Here is a 16328-nt window from a genome sequence, read left to right as displayed (position 1 = left end):
GTAGCATCCAAATCCTTTCTTAAAAATAGTGCCTGATTTAGGATTTATAAGACAGCTTTTTGCTTTCTTTAATCTCACCCACGTCATCAGTCCCCTCTAGTGTGCTAATTACCTAAGTGGATTCTGTGCGTCATATCAGTGTGTCAGCTGCTGATTATATTTCACTTTGGTTTCTATAGTGGATCTCATCCAAAGAGCCTTCCCAGATTAATCTTACCCCCACCCTGATCCTTCCACATCTCCACTTACCTTACCCATATAGTTTCTACCTTAGCATCTTCTGCTCACATGTCTTTCTTAATTGTTCTCAAGGAATTCTATTCGTGTTCTTCTCATTTTCCCTCCTACAGTTGCAGGCTACGTGGGGGCAAAGAAAATGTATACAAACTTTTTTTTTATCTTCCTTAATAAGTTAGCAAATGTTTAACAAATATTTGAATATGTGAGGGTGTGATCCCTTTAGACATGGATAGGAAAAGCATTTATCAAAAGCTTACTATATGCCAGGAACTGTGGTAACCGCTAGAAATAGAAATACCAGCCAATGGTCTCCTGAAAGGGTATGCGTTCTAATAGGGGAGAGATGACACATAAGTGTAGGAGGGAGAGGAGGGGTCTGTGTAGTAGCTTCGTCTGGGAATTATGTAAATGCCAGGTTCTAAGATGCCCCTTTTTGAGTCGAGGGTGGTTACAGGGGCAGAATCCAAGGTTCTGGTGAGAGGGAGATGAAGATTGTGGCTATAGCACAGGCTAGCTTTTGGCAAAACTAAAAGTCAGAAAGAGCAAAAAAAATTGAAATGTAAAGAGGAAGACTTTTCAGATGTAAAAGATGAATCCTATACCTTAGAAAGGGTCTGAAGCTCATCTGCCAGGAGAGCAAGGACAATGAACTCATCCCAGAGCCACAGTCGGCTTCCATATGTTTGTCTCTAGTCATTCATCCGCATAATAAGCCAATGGGAAGCTGGGAAATGTAACCAGAGAGCCCAGCTCTGAAACTAGTAGAACTGTCTGAACAAGAAAGTCCAAACCCCCGCATGGAGGTGACAGACATCAGACCCAATGCCCTGAGGGAATCCAAGAGGAGAGGTCCTGGTATTCCTTAGGGCAACAGTCGTTGCCCTTACTGAAAGAACAGTACAACTCTAAATGAAAAGGATTAGTCAACAAGCATTTATTAAATGCCTATCATGTGCCAGAGGGCAGATAGGTGGTGCAGTGGGTAGAGTGCCTGGCCTGGATTCAGGAAGATTCCATCTTCCTGAGTTCAAATCTGGCCTCTAGACACTTCCTAGCTGTGTGACCCTGGACAAGTCACTAAACCCTGTTTGCCTCAGTTTTCTCATGTGTAAAATGAGCTGAAGAAGGAAATGGCAAACTACTCCAGTATCTCTACAAAGGGAAAAAAACAAATGGGTTAACAAAGAGTCAGAAATGCCCCCAAAAAATGACTGAAAAACAAAAAACCATGTGCCAAGCACTGTGCTAAGCACCAAGGTTATAAAGAAAGGCAAAAGTATAATTCCTGCTCTCAAGAAGTTCATATTCTAAAGAGAGACACAACATTCAAATAACTGAATATACAAGACAAATACAAATGTGTAAAATAATCTCAGATGAAAGATGGGAGATGGTTAGAAAAGGCTCTTGAAGCTAAGATTTGATCTGAGTCTTGAAGGAAACCAGAGAAACCTGAAGTTGGAAGTGAGAAGGGAGAGGGATAGACAGTCAAAAGACACAGAGTCAAGGAGATGGAATGTAGTGTGCTAGGAGCAACAATGCCAATGTGGTTTGGATAATAGAATACATGGAGGAGAGTAAAGAGTAAGATGACTGGAAAAGCGGGAGGGCAGGGGTCAGGTTTTGAAGGGCTTTAAAAGCCAAACTGGATTTTATGTTTGAACCTAGAGATAATAAGGGAGCCACTGGTGTTTATTGAATGGGGAAGAGGGAAGTGACATGGTCAGGCCTGAACTTTAGGGGAATTGCCAATGGAATGAAAAATGAATAGATTTAGAGAAAGATGAGTCAGAGAGAAAAACAAGGAGGCTATTAAAATAGCCCAGGGTTTAGGTGGCTAAGTACCTGAACTAGGGTGGGTGCTGTATGAGTAGAAAATAGAACATGCTTATGAGGGATTTTGTTAAGGTAGAAATAACAAGACTTAAAAACAGAATGGGCAGTGGGAATGGGCAGTTGAGCATGACACTAAATTTGAGATCCTGAATGACAGGGAAGATGGTGATACCTGCAACAGAAATAGGGAAATTTAGAAGAGAAGAGGAGAGGGTTTAGGACAGGGATAGATAATGAGTTCTGCTTTTGGACATGTTGAAGTTGGATATCCTGTTCAAGATGGGCGAGATGTAGTTGGTGATGTGAGAATGGAGCTCTGGAGAGATATTAGAGCTAAATATAAAGATCTATGAATAATTTGCATAGAGATGATAATTGAAGGCATGAGAACTGATGAGCTCACCAATGGAGATACTATAGTGGGAGAAAATTAAAATACATACAGAGCCTTAGGGAACACCATGATTAGGGGCCATAATTTAGTTGAAAGTCCAACAAAAGAAAGTGAGGAGTCATCAGATAAGTAGAAGAAGACCCAAGAGAGGGCAGTGTCACAAAAACCTAGACAGGAGAAGAGGGTGATCAAGAATATCAAAGGCTGGGGCAGCTAGGTGGTGCAGTGGACCTGAGCTCAAATCCGGCCTCAGACACATAACACTCACTAGCTGTGTGATTCTGGGCAAGTCACTTAACCCCAATTGCCTCACTGAAAAAAAAAAGTCAATTAATTTGACAATTAAGAGTTGAATGACAGAGTTGAATCCATCCAATGGAGATATCTTACTTTGTGAAAAGCCAAATGACAAAGCCACGGGTTCAGCCAAGGCAGTATTAGCCCAGCTACCAAGTGACTTAACCAGGTGAGTCTAGTGACCCAATAGCAGGGCAGCCTGCCTGCTCCACTCTGGATATTGATTTCCCAGTAGCCAAGTGACCTTTAAGGCTAGGGCTCAGCAGCAAATTAATCTCTTCAGCTAAGCCCAGAAGAGAGCAATTACATCAGAGCCCTCTATGTTGTAGAGATACCTTATCCTGAAAAGAGTCGGCCTAACCTAGTAGTGAAGTGACTCTTCCATAAATGACATCAATGGGGCAGCTAGGTGGCACAGTGGATAGGGTACTGGGCCTGAGGTCAGGAGGACCTGAGTTCAAATCTGGCCTCAGACCAAACACTTTACACTTACTAGCTGTGTGATCCTGGGCAAGTCACTTAACCCCAATTGCCTGAAGAAAAAAAAAACATAAATGACACCAATGCTCTGCCCCCAGAGAACTTTATGAGCAATATCTAAAGGAAGAAAGAACACCAAGACTCTCATGGTAGAGCTATGTGCTACCTTGTCCACATAAGTCCCTACATGTGTGGCTCACTACCATTGGATTTTGCAATTATTCTCTACCCCACTCCCTGAATCTATATATCTTTTTTGTGAATGTCCATCCAATATTTTAGGGGAAATGTTTTGTAACTACTCTTCTTGCTGTGTTAACTACAGTACGTGACTTTATAGTACATGAAAATAGTAAATGACTTTTCTAAAAACTAATTGGTTAATCTGTAAGGGAAGCTAACTGAGAAGGGCTCAGTGTTAGAAGTAGTCACCCTCAGGTTTACCTCTAAAGCTCAGGGGGACCAAACCTGCCAGTGAGAGTTGAGAGAGTTGAGCCCAGAGTGGGTATTACAAATGAATGAATCAATGATTTGTTGTCTTTTTCACAAAAACTAAGATTAAAATCTATTAAGTTGTATATATAATCCCATTTCCACTGAGGTTCTCTGTTCAATGAGTAGACATTCTCAAATCCAAGGTTTTTAACCTTGGGTCCACAAATCTCCAAATGATCTGTGAATAGATTTAAGATTGTCTGTGAACTGGAAAGGGAAAAAATTCTATCTTCATTTCAATGTAATCACATTCCTTTGTAATTCATTTTTTTTTATTTTATGTATTTAAAAACATGACTCTCAGAATGGATACATAGGCTTCACCAGACTTCCTAGGGTTCCATAACACACACAAAAAAGGTTAAGCAATCCTACTCTAATTAGTGTCACCTCTGATTGAGTAACCTTCCCTGCTTGACTGCATCAGAGATTTTAGGAAATATTTCAAACATTCCTGAATTTCACTCTTCTCTTAGAAATCAAATATGTGTTAGATCTGTTTGGATATTAGCTCTGTTTCTGGTGGTAATGTTTAATAAGATCATAATGGCTATTAATGAGCTTTTATCAGTTTAAATTTTAAAACTTCTCTGGTGAGATCTTTTTTTTTTCTTGGATATTGGTAAGAGTTGAGTGATTTATAAATTCCAAGAATGTAGGAGATAACTAAGCCAAAGAGATCTGCTACTTAAAAATGAATTCTGCCTTTAGACAAAAATCACAGCAGAGATTTCAAGCTGTGTTCAACATAAAAACAACCATCTCTCAATTGTTATCATTATGTTTGGTGCAAATTTGAACAAAAATTAAAGTCAAAGTAATTGACTAGAAAAGTTTTGTTTCTAGGCATATAATCTTTTCTTTCTTTCAATTTTATATGCCTTCCACTACCGTGGATCTTTTGAAAAAACCTGCATATGAATCAAACTCACCTGGACAGATGGTCCTTGGTCGTTTAAAGGTAACTCTATTTTTCAAGAAGAGTAGCCTTCTTTTGTAGAGTAGTTTTTGCTGATAACCAATCAAATTTCACTAGATGACTACCAAGATCGTTTCCAACTTTAAAGTTCTCTGGAGTCCATCATTGTCACTGCCTTGAGTGGATAAGCATTCCTGATTTTTTTTTTTTGGAGGGTGAGAGGAAGTGAGCCAGGAGAGAAGAGATCTTTCATTTTATCAGTGTAAATGACTCCAGGTGTGCAAACTTCCTCCACCAATGCAAATCATCATCTCCTCTATAACTTATAGTCCTACAGAGTTGCCTGGGGAAACTAAGAGGTTAATGATTTGACCAGAGTGATTGAGCCAAGATGAATCAGATATAAGGAAAAAGGGGAAGAAAAGAAGCATTTATTAAGCACCTACTAGATGCTAGGCATTGTGCTAAGTGGTTTACAAATATTATCACATTTGAGCCCAGGTCTTCCTGACTAGGGCCAGCTCTCTGATCATCATCCCATGCTGCCTTTCACTGACTTATGTCAGGATAGACATATCAATCGTCATGTAAGTTACTCTGTTTTCAGAGAAGCAGCATGATATAGTGGAAAGAACTCTGGGTCTAGAGAGTTAAAGGTCCTGGGTTCAAATCATGGTTCTGCCCCCCTACTACATATGTGATCTTAGGGAAATCACTGAGCCTTCCTGGGTCTCAGTTTCCTTATCTGTAAAATGAGAGGGTTGGACCCCATCAGTGGTGTCAAACTCAAAAAAAGAAAAAAGAAAAGAAAGAAAAGAAACCAGGAACACTAATGTATGTATAAGGATGCCTGTGGGTCACCCATTGACTTAGTTTTATAATGTAATGTTATCTATATTTCACTATATTTTTATATATTTTGCTAAATATTTCCCAATTGTATTTTAATCTGGTTCAGACCATACTACAGAGTGTTGTGGGCTGCATGTGGCCCCTAGGATTCATGTTTGGTGCTTCTGGAGTAGGTGATCTCCAAATCTCCTCTGACTGTAGGTCTATGATCCCCTTTAAAATATATGTCCATTTCAAGTGAATCCACTTCAAACCTGTCAAACCCATGAAAGCAAAAATATCTTATTTACCTAGTTAAATGTTAAGCCTCTGTTTATCACCTAAGAGATGAGTTCTTGTACCTTAAAGAAGAATTAAAAAAAAACCTCCCTTAGCAAAACCTCATCTTTCTTCCTTGTATTCTCATTAGGTATCGGTGATGTCACAAAAGCAACTGTGCTGTCCTACCAAATGATTTAGCCTGAGAACAAAAACTAGTCTGTAATTGTCCAAATTATAGTGAACATACGATGAGAGGTTTGCTATCTCCTGTTTTCTATTTGCAGGAACTGTAAATAACACAGCACAAGCAAAGTAACCACTGCAAGCAACCCTATGCATTGTGGAAGTTAGAATGCTTCTGCATGAAAATTAGTGTTCGTAAAGGAGACTTGACTACTCTCCTGAGTAGTTCTAAATGAGCCCAGGAATGTAAGTCAAGAAAGTGATTTTAAAATATCTTCCCAGAACAAAAGCAGAATGACCAAATGCTGTGTTTGGTACTTCGTACCACTGTACATGTCCTATAAGGCTCTGGTAGGGTTTTTTTGTTTGTTTGGGGGGGAGGGGGCAAAGGGTTGGTTGGGACCTGTGATTTCATCTACTTGGTGAATTCCCAAGGAGCTGATTTCTTTTCCCATTGAAGATCAGAACCTATTCTGTGATTTATAGTCAGAGAATTGCCTGGGGCACTGAGAGGTGATCCCAGAGCCAATATTTATCACAGATTCGAATCCAGCTCTTCCTGACTTGGAAGCCAGCTTTCTATCTCTCTAAAGCTCTTTCTCTCTCAAAGTTATGTTGTTTGGGCCTTATTAGGCAACAAGAGTGTGCCTAGCATGGGAATTGATGGAACGGTAATATATGAGATTTGGCACCAGGGGTTCTCGGTTTTGAATATTGGCTCAGGTTACTCAGTGTCTGTTTGGCCTTGAGCAATTTGTTTCAAGACTCTGAGCTTCAGTTTTGACATCTATAAAATGGAAGCCTTGGGTTTTGCCTTTGTCACTTACTACCTATGTGACCTTGGGCAAGTGATTTAACCTCAGCCTCCAGGTTCCCTATCTATTGGCTATATGAACCTTCTAGCCCTAGAACTCAGGTTAGATGATCTTAAGGTCCTTTCCATTTCTGAATGCTAAGCTTCAATGAGCCATTCTGTGAGGTCCATTTTTATAATCAAGAAACACTTAGAGTGATGCAAGCTGGACCTTTCTGAGATCTAGGACAGCAGATCCTTTCACATAAATAAAATTTAAAAGCACTTTTCTATTTTTACCTTCTTGAAGAGAGAAATATTTTGATCCTGGTCTCCTATGAACTCTCCTATATTCTATAAATCCAACAATGACAAGTGTCCCCAGCCTGGAAACAAATGATAACGGTGGAACGCAATGGGCCATTGCCTCTTTTCTAAAGAAGACTGACCTTGATTCCCCTTCAGTTACCAAAGAAAAGAAGAGCATCATAGATTTAGAGCTAGAAGGACTTGAAAGGTCATTGAATCGGTCCAATCCCCTCATCGTTGATAGATAAGGAATCCAAGGCACAGAGCAGTCAAATTACTTACCGATTGTCACAGAGTATTCAAGTATTTTGAACCCAGGTCTTTCTGGCTCCCATACTCCATCTGCCATATTATCTGGTGAGGACCTGACAAGTTGGGAAATGATCTGCACTTGCTTTGTTCATCTAAGCTATGATTATTGAAGCTGACATCCAATACTTATTCAATTAATTGGGTCCATGTGGACACCCCAGCTAATAATTTAGGACTTTTGTTGTTATTCAGTCGTGTCCAACTCTTTGTGACCCCATTTGGAGTTTTCTTGGCAGAGATACTGGAATGGTTTGCCGTTTCCTTCTCCAGCTCATTTTACAGATGAGGAAACTGAGGAAAACAAGGTGATGTGACTTGCCAGGGTCACGTATCTACTAAATGCCTGAGGCCAGATTTGAACTCAGGAAGATGGGTCTTTCTGACTTTAAGCCCAGCATTCTATCCATTGGGCCACTTAGCTACCCCTTAGCTCAATTTGAACAAGAGATTGGAGAAGTCTCTAAAAGAATCCTTAGTTTCTCAGTTAAGAAAGGAAGAAGCCACTCATTTGAGAGAGCTATTTAGTCATACCTCCCTCTACTAAAATCTCCTCTGATGTCCACCAATTTACTTCAGTGTTTTTTTTCTTTTTATAATATAAGAATTAAAAAACTATAAAAACATAATGTGTTGGAAAATATCATATTATAGTAACATGTATCTATATAATGACAATATTCTGTATTTAATATAATATATGCACATATGGGCTTGGGGTGGGGGTGTGTATGAGAGGAAGTATGGTGTAGCAGAAAGACAACTGGCCTCAGAGTCAAGAACACCTCACTGGGTTTAGATCCTGCTTCTGACATATACTGGCTCCAAGCCTAGGCAAGCTGCTTAACTTCTCAATGTTCTAAGCCAATGTGGTGTCAAATTGAAATAGGAATGGGGGCAATTGATCCATATGGAACATAGGCTCGTCTGGGCATACCCAGTTCTCCTAATGTGGTGGAAGCATTCCTGAGGGGCCTATGGAGTATATCCAGGTTGTCTAAAATGGTAATTTTAGTCTTCATACCCTACCACATGGGTGAGGATGGCCTCTTTTGATTGGCCACCTGCATCTTTAAAATGAGGCTGAAACAAACAAACAAACAAGTAAATGCATGAATGAATGGATGGTTGGATGGATGAATGAATAAATAGATGACTAAAATAAATGAATGAATGAATGAATGAACTAATGAAAGGATAGGTGACTAGATGAATGAATATTAAATAATTAAGTTAAATTAAATAATTGGGTGAATTAATAAATAAAATGTGTTACTCATACATAAGGATCTCAGTGGGTTACATATTGACTTAATTTTGATGTGTATCATTATCTATGTTTTATTGGGATTTTTTGTTAATTATTTCCCCATTCCATTTTAATCTGGCTCATTGGGTACTGGGAGTGTTGTGACTATAGTGCCTGGGCATGTGCTTGACACCTTCATGATAGGCAACTCTCTAAGGTAATAGGTTGCAGAAAAAAAACAGTATGCCAATTTTAACTGGTAGAGGGAGAGTACTCATTTCAGGAGTTCTAGGTAGCAGAGAAATCAAAGATCCAGTTCCTGTCCTATCCTTGTGTAGACTTGTTAGGTGTGTGCTGTCTTTTATAACTGCAATAAGTTCATATATCATCCTGTCCACACAAAGCCACCAAAACCAGTGGAGGTTTATTCCATCCAATCACTGTGGACACCTTGCCAATCTTAAAGGGTATGAGTTGAAACCTAACCAGTCTTCATGGCCAAATCAGACGTGTCAATCCATGCTGATGGCTCTTATAGCCTGGTTATTTTGCACCCATAGACCCAACCTTCATTCTTCCCGATACTCCTTAGAGTGCGAGGAGGGGAAATGTGTTAAGAATTCACAGGTGGTCTGAAAGGACTAAGAATTACAATCCCAAAGAATGAATGCTTTATTTCTTCCTCGTCACTAGAGTCAGGCTCATTATCTGATTTGGTGTATCTATCTTGAAGTTATTTATAAATGTAAGCCATTATTTTAAAAGGCCAATCCGTCAGTGGCTATTTGGAACCTCTGCATTTAAATGTATTACATCCTGAAAAAGTAATGCATTTTGAATTCATGGGAATGTTGAAAATACTGGGAGTCACAGAGGGAAAAAATGCTTATCTTCAGAAAACGATAGTACATGTTGCTGCATATAACATCTGTCTTGTACAGTATATATACATATGTGTGTGTGTGTACTTGATATCTCCCCTACTTGAACATCGGATCTTTGAGATCAGGCATGGTTTCAATCTTTGTAGCAGTATACTCAGGTCCCAGCACAGTGCCTGGCACACAGTGCTTAATAATTGTTTGTTGCTTGACTGCTCCTTCTAAGCATATTGACACATTTGTGAAGGCATATACAAATTATTTTCATAAATTGCATATCGTGTATACATCTTATATGTTGCATATGCAATAGGAATATAAATGCATGACCCTCTTTGTTTTAGCCATTATCTTTTAAATCTTAGATGCCCTTACTTTTACTGAATCTGTGTTCATATATGTATTTTAGTATCTAAAATGGACTCCAGTAGCCCATTTACATAGCACTCCATAGTTTCAAAACTACAGAGTAATTAAGCTTACTTAATTTTCCTAGCACACCTTCAAAGTAAGAAGTGAACGGGATAGGTGGTACGGTAGAGCATTGGACTTGAGAAGCCCTAATCTCAGATCTGATCTCAGATACTTACTAGCTATGTGAGCCTAGGCAAATCATTAACCTTTGCCTCAGTTTTCTCATCTGTAAAACTGGAATAACAGTAGCATCTTCTTCACAGGGTCATTGTGATGATGTGGTCTATGGGGTGTTCAGGGAGCACTAGCCCCTCTGGTGTGAGGGATTCCTGGGCTCTTTTCAGCCCTGCTCATTCACCTTTGGTGTCCACCTCTCACCCAACTCTCACATGTGACTCCAACAAGCTGTAGTATGCACAGGAATAACACCCCCATCTCAGCAGATGAGCTAAATCAGGTTGAGGGTAACTGACAATCTCAAACCCATTGGCGAGTTAGAGGGATATCTACCCCTAACATGCGAAGCCTTCCCCCAGTGGAATAGGCAGAGGAGAACAATTTGTTCCAATGACCACAAAGGCAGCTAAAGCAGGCACTGTGGAGCACTTACACTCTTCCCCACCAACAGGAAAATGATCCCAACTCCTGGCCTGACTTTCCATATAACATGGAACTTGGAGGAATTATCTGGACAATGCACAGCTGAGGGGAAGTAAAATGGAAATTCAACAGCCCCACAACATGCTTCATGTTTTGCTATTTTAAGCAACCACCTTCAGGGAGAATAAACCAGCATTTATAAGCTCCTGATGCTTTTTATGATTGTGTAAATTGTCATTTTGGTTCTGCTCACTTTAGCCTGTATCAGTTCATGCAAGTCTTCCCAGATTTCTCTGAATCTATCATCTTTGCAGTTTGTCGTGATACAATAATATTCCATTACACTCGTGTGTAATCATGTATTCCACCACTGCACAATTGACGAGAACCTATTTTTGTTTCCAGTTCTTTGCTACTACAAAAATACTGCTATAAATATTCTTGTACATATGAAAGACCTTTCTCTCTCTCCTTGGTCTCCTTAAAGCACATGCCTAATGATAGCATCCCTGGGTAAAGGGTATGTACAGTTTAGTGTCTTTGGGAATATGGTTTGAAATCATTTTCCAGAATGATTGTGCTAATGAAGAGCTCCACCAACAGTACATTAGTGAGCCTGTCTTCTCACAACCCCTCCAACAATGGCCAATTTTCCATTTTGTCATCTTAGCCAACCTGATATGTTTAAACTAGAATATCAGAGTTCTTTTAATTTGCATTACTCATTCTTTGTAAATTGAAGACATTTAAAAAAAAACCACATGGTTGTTGATTACTTGCATTTCTTCCCTGTGGTGCATTTATTGAAGGATATAAATGAGGAAGGACAAAGATAGAGGAGGGATGGATAGGTTAAAAACTGTAGCAATTGAGGGAGTATCGCTATATATATGCTCAACAATCTGTTCACATATTGAGGAGAAACAGAGCGGTTCACCCAAGAAGAATCAGGTTCATCAATTAATGCAATTATTTAAGCATAATTCAGCAACTTCACCTAGGTCACACAATCCACGCAATAGTGGAGTTTGGACTCAAATCAAAGCCCAAGACTGCTTCCACTAAAGCAGGCTCGTATAATCTACCAATGATTCTGACTTGAACTCTTCTCATTATGAGGTCATCTACCTATGTCTTCTTCCTTCCAACCTTATATGATCTTGAAAAACATAATTCAGGGACCAGGCAATCCAGCCAACTAGAAAGTAACTGTTTAAACCACGGCTAAGCTTAGTTAACAATGAATATTTGCTAGGCTAAGGGTCTTTCCCTCTGTGCATAGGCAACCATCATTTCATGGTGATTTAATCACACTTCCTTTCCATTTAATTACTTGGAGGATTATCTGTGGGTAAATGTATTCCAAAAATAGGCCGATCTACAAAGAGCAGGAAGCTCTCCCTGCCATCTCAGGGGGAATTCACTACTTCTGACTGGAACTCCTGGGCACTGCAGTGATCATGTTTCCCTGAGCCCTTAAGCCATGTGGGTCACCCTGCTTGTTTGGGTGCAAGGCAATGTCACAGGAAGCACTGTTTACATGCTAGCAATGTACATTTGTACATTGTTTCTGGCAGGGATGTGAATGGCTCTTCTTAATCCTGGCCATACAGGAAACGATTTCTTTCCAAATCAAGTCATTAATGCCTGTGCAAGCAGAAGCGAGAATGCCAAGACAAAATCAATTTGCAAAAGAGGGAAGCTCTTTTCCAAATGCTGCAGCCATCACTGGGGAGAGATGCTTTTACAATCCTAATACTTTAAAGTATTACAGTATTAGGATAGGGTGATCCTATTTTTTTTTCAGGTGGGATTTATTTTATTTGAAAGTCAAGGTGATTAACGATATGGAGTACTATCTATAATGTGGTTTTTGCTTGCTGATTTTTTTTCTCTTTTTGTCTATCAGAAGAGAGATTTCTCAGTGGAAGGGGAAAAGAAGTATTGTTTACAATCCCAGATTTGTACAGAGCAGTTATGGAACTCTTCCCAGTGCCCTTCATTTGACCTCTGAGATGCCAATGTCTGCTGAAATGATGACAAGTTCCATGTTGGTCATGACTCATCTTGCAGGCCCTGCACTGGAGGGCAACACCTGCATTGTGGATGAGAAGGGAATTTCCTTTTTCTGTCCTGACCCTGCCCAGTGCTCCCTAGGTTATGGCTTTCTTAACCCAAATCAATTCAACAAGTACTGATTGAGTCCTTAACTACATGCTAGGCATTGTATTCAGTGCTAGGGAGAGGAAGAAAAAAAAAGGAGAGGAGAGAAAAGAGAAGACAAAAGAAGAGAAGGGAAGGGAAGAGAAGAGAAAGGAAGGGAAAGGAAGGGAGAGGTAGGAAGGATGGAAGAAAGGAAGGAAGGAAGGAAGGAAGGAAGGAAGGAAGGAAGGAAGGAAGGAAGGAAGGAAGGAAGGAAGGAAGGAAGGGAGAGAGGGAGGAAGGAAGGACAGAAGGGAGGAAGGAAGGAAGGAGGGAAGGAAGGAAGGAAGGAAGGAGAGAGGGAGGAAGGAAGGACGGAAGGAGGGAGGGAGAGGAAGGAAGGAAGGAAGGAAGGAAGGGAGGGAGGAGGGAGGAGGAAGGAAGGAAGGAAGAAGAAGGAAGGAAGGAAGGAAGGAAGAAGGAAGGAAGGAGGAAGGAGGGAGGGAGGAAGGAGGAAGGGAGGAAGGGAGGAAGGAAGGAAGGGAGGGAGGGAGGAGGGAGGAGGAAGGAAGGGAAGGAGGGAGGAAGGAAGGAAGAAGGAAGAGGAGGGAGGGAGGGAGGGAGGAAGGAAGGGAGGGATGGAGAAGGAAGGGAGGAGAGGAGGGAGGGAGGGAGGAAGGGAGGAAGGGAGGAAGGGAGGGAGGGAGGGAGGGAGGAAGGAAGGGAGGGAGGAAGGAAGAGGAAGGAAGGAAGGAAGGAAGGAAGGAAGGAAGGAAGGAAGGAAGGAAGGAAGGGAAGGAGGAAGGCAGGGAGGAAGGGAGGGAGGAAAGGAGGGAGGGAAGAAGGGAGGGAGGAAGGAAGGACGGGAGGAAGGGAGAGAGGGAGGAAGGAAGGGAGGGAGGAAGGGAGGGAGGGAGGGAGGGAGGGAGGGAGGAAGGGAGGAAGGGAGGAAGGAGGAAGGAGGAAGGGAGGAAGGAAGGAAGGAAGGAAGGAGGAAGGAAGGAAGGAAGGAAGGAAGGAAGGAAGGAAGGAAGGAAGAAGAAGGAAGGGAGGGAGAGAGGGAGGGAGGGAGCTTATGTTCTATAATATGTACACAGTTGTGTGTTCAATTTCATGAAATCAAAGTATATAAAAGAACCTGGAGCTTTGTCCAAGGCTCATTTGCATGGGTTTGGTTTACGTGTGTTTGTGTGTGTGTGTGTGTGTGTGTGTATTTGTGTTCAAAGTAAAACAAATAACTTAGCTACCCTGCCAAAGAGTAAAACATGCAGAGTTCATCATTCCCAACTTCTTTTTTGACCACTTATGTACTCACTCATTTATTTAATACTGCTCTGCCTTGAACAAATTCATGACATATGAGGACGGTTGAAGGAACTGGGCATGTTTAGTGTAGAGAACAGAAGACTTGGAATGGACGTGATAGCTGTCTTCAAATATATGAAGAACAGACTGTCAGCTGGAAGAGGGCTTAGACAGGTTCATTAGACCTGGGGTGGGGGTGAGGGTAGAACTTAGGAACAAAGGGTGAAAGTTACTAAGAAGCAGGTTTTAATTTGATGTGAGGAAAAACATCCTAACCATTTGTCTTTCCTTTAATTTATTTCAAAGGTGCCTTTCACAAAGCAGCTAAATCCCTTTCCCACAGAAAGAAAACCAGGGAGCTTAAACCCTGAAAAGTAATCAGAAAACTGAAGGTAGCTGAAATATATACCCAGGATCTTAAGGACCTAACCCAAGGGAGTGGGAGGAGAAGAGGTGGGAGGGATCATGGGTTTGCAGTACTTCCTTCCTCAAGAAAAACTACCTGCCATAAGAGAGGGGCAGAGGAGAAAAGATCTCCATGATTCAGAAAATGGGATTATACAAGAAGAAGCAAACTGGAAGAAAAAAAAAACTATAAGGCAAATGAAGATTCTCTCTTAGCAAGACCGTTCTGTCAGGGACTTTTGATTTCTCATGGAACTTTTTAAAAATTTAGTTTCTAGTTTTTAAGGGAAAGGGGGATGAGGGGAAGATATTCCTCATTATTTCTGAATGGGCTTAAAAATGGATGATGAGGAATTAAGATGTGAGAGTCACCCTGTTTGCGAATGTAAACCCCAGCAGAGCCAAGGGATCAGGGCAAGCTTTGGGGACAAGGATGCCACTTAGAGAACTGATGGAAATTGATGGAGAATAGAATCCCAGGCACCCAGAAGGGTGTGTTTTGCCAAAGCTGCACATTTTAATGGCCAAACCTGCTGAACTCTGACTTGCTCTAGCAACAGGAAAGCTTCTCCAGATACCCAAGGGCCAGTCTAGTCACTGGAGCTCTTAAACCCCAAAAGGATTGTTTTTCCCTTATTAAGAGATCACAAGGAAATAAATAAAGTTGAAGAGCAGGTCACTGAAGAAACGTATTTTCTGAAGAGCATCAACTAAGATTTTAAAGGAGGATAACATGCATATGCGACATCCCTCAGCCCTTAAGCACTCCATTTACATTTCTTAGTGTATCATTTTGGAAAGGTTTTCACATGCATGTGTCATGTATTCCCAACTTGATAAGAAGTCCACATGTTCTACAACTTTTATGTCAGAGAAGAAGCAAGGTTTGGTAAATTGAGGGCTGGCATGGAATCATGAAGGTCTATGTTTGAGTCTTGCCTCTAATACATATCTGTGTGACCTTGGAGGAGTCCCTTAACCTCTAAGACCTTCAGGCAAATCTCTGAGAAACTAAGTTAATGATTAGTTGCTGATTTGCATTGGAGGAGGGAGTTTCCGTGTTGGTAATTCCTTGTACCAAAGGTTTTTAATCTTTTTGTGTATGTCTTAGACCATTTTGACAGTCTTGTGAAATGCTTCTCAGAAAAAAAAAATGTTTTTAACTACAAACAAAGGAACCCACTTACAGTAAAATACAGTTATCAAAATATTTCATTGAAAAAAAGGTCATAGTTCCCATGGTAACCCCTGTATAGTGATGAAATCATAGGTCCAGATTGACTTTATTGTTTGTATCATCCCATCTAGCCTAACATTTAGCCCATGGTGGGTATCTTTTCTTAATCACTCAGCCATGAAAGAGGTTCTGTTTCTATTCCTTCCCTTTCTCCAGATTCATGGCCGGGGCCTAAAACCCATTCACTTTGGAAGAAGATAGTTTGACTCAGCTGCCACCAGCCTCCTGCGCATTGGAGGTCTCCCAGTGGGCACTGGAACATATCCTGTGGAGTACTGTGTAAAAAAAAAATGCAAAAGACATAAGCACCAGGATAATGGCCAGTGGGCTTTATTTTATTTTATTCTTATTTTTAGTGTTATCTTTTCGTTTATACTTCAACTTCATTTTAAAACTGTTCCCTCTCTACTATCCAGCTAGTCATCCTCTGTGATGAAGTGAAATTGACCAATATATCAGCTTTCTGAAAGAATATGCAGTGTTCCACACCCCAAAGCCCCATTCTGTAAAGGAGAAAATAAAGTTCAGAGAGAAAGACACACACACACACATACACACACACACACACACACAAAAGGCAGGACAGCTTTGCAGATGATGAGGAAGTAAGATACCAGCTTTAGTCTGTTAGGGAGATCAACTCCAGGCAGAGTTATGGGATCAGGGTAAGCCTTCTTGCTAATGTCTGTGTTGCATTCGCTACTTTTTTTTTAATGTGCATAGTAGA

The sequence above is a fragment of the Phascolarctos cinereus genome, unplaced genomic scaffold (genome assembly GCF_003287225.1).
Source record: "Phascolarctos cinereus isolate Bilbo 61053 unplaced genomic scaffold, phaCin_HiC Scaffold_1;HRSCAF=81, whole genome shotgun sequence".
Classification (NCBI taxonomy): Eukaryota; Metazoa; Chordata; class Mammalia; order Diprotodontia; family Phascolarctidae; genus Phascolarctos; species Phascolarctos cinereus.
This window is presented reverse-complemented; position numbering follows the sequence as displayed.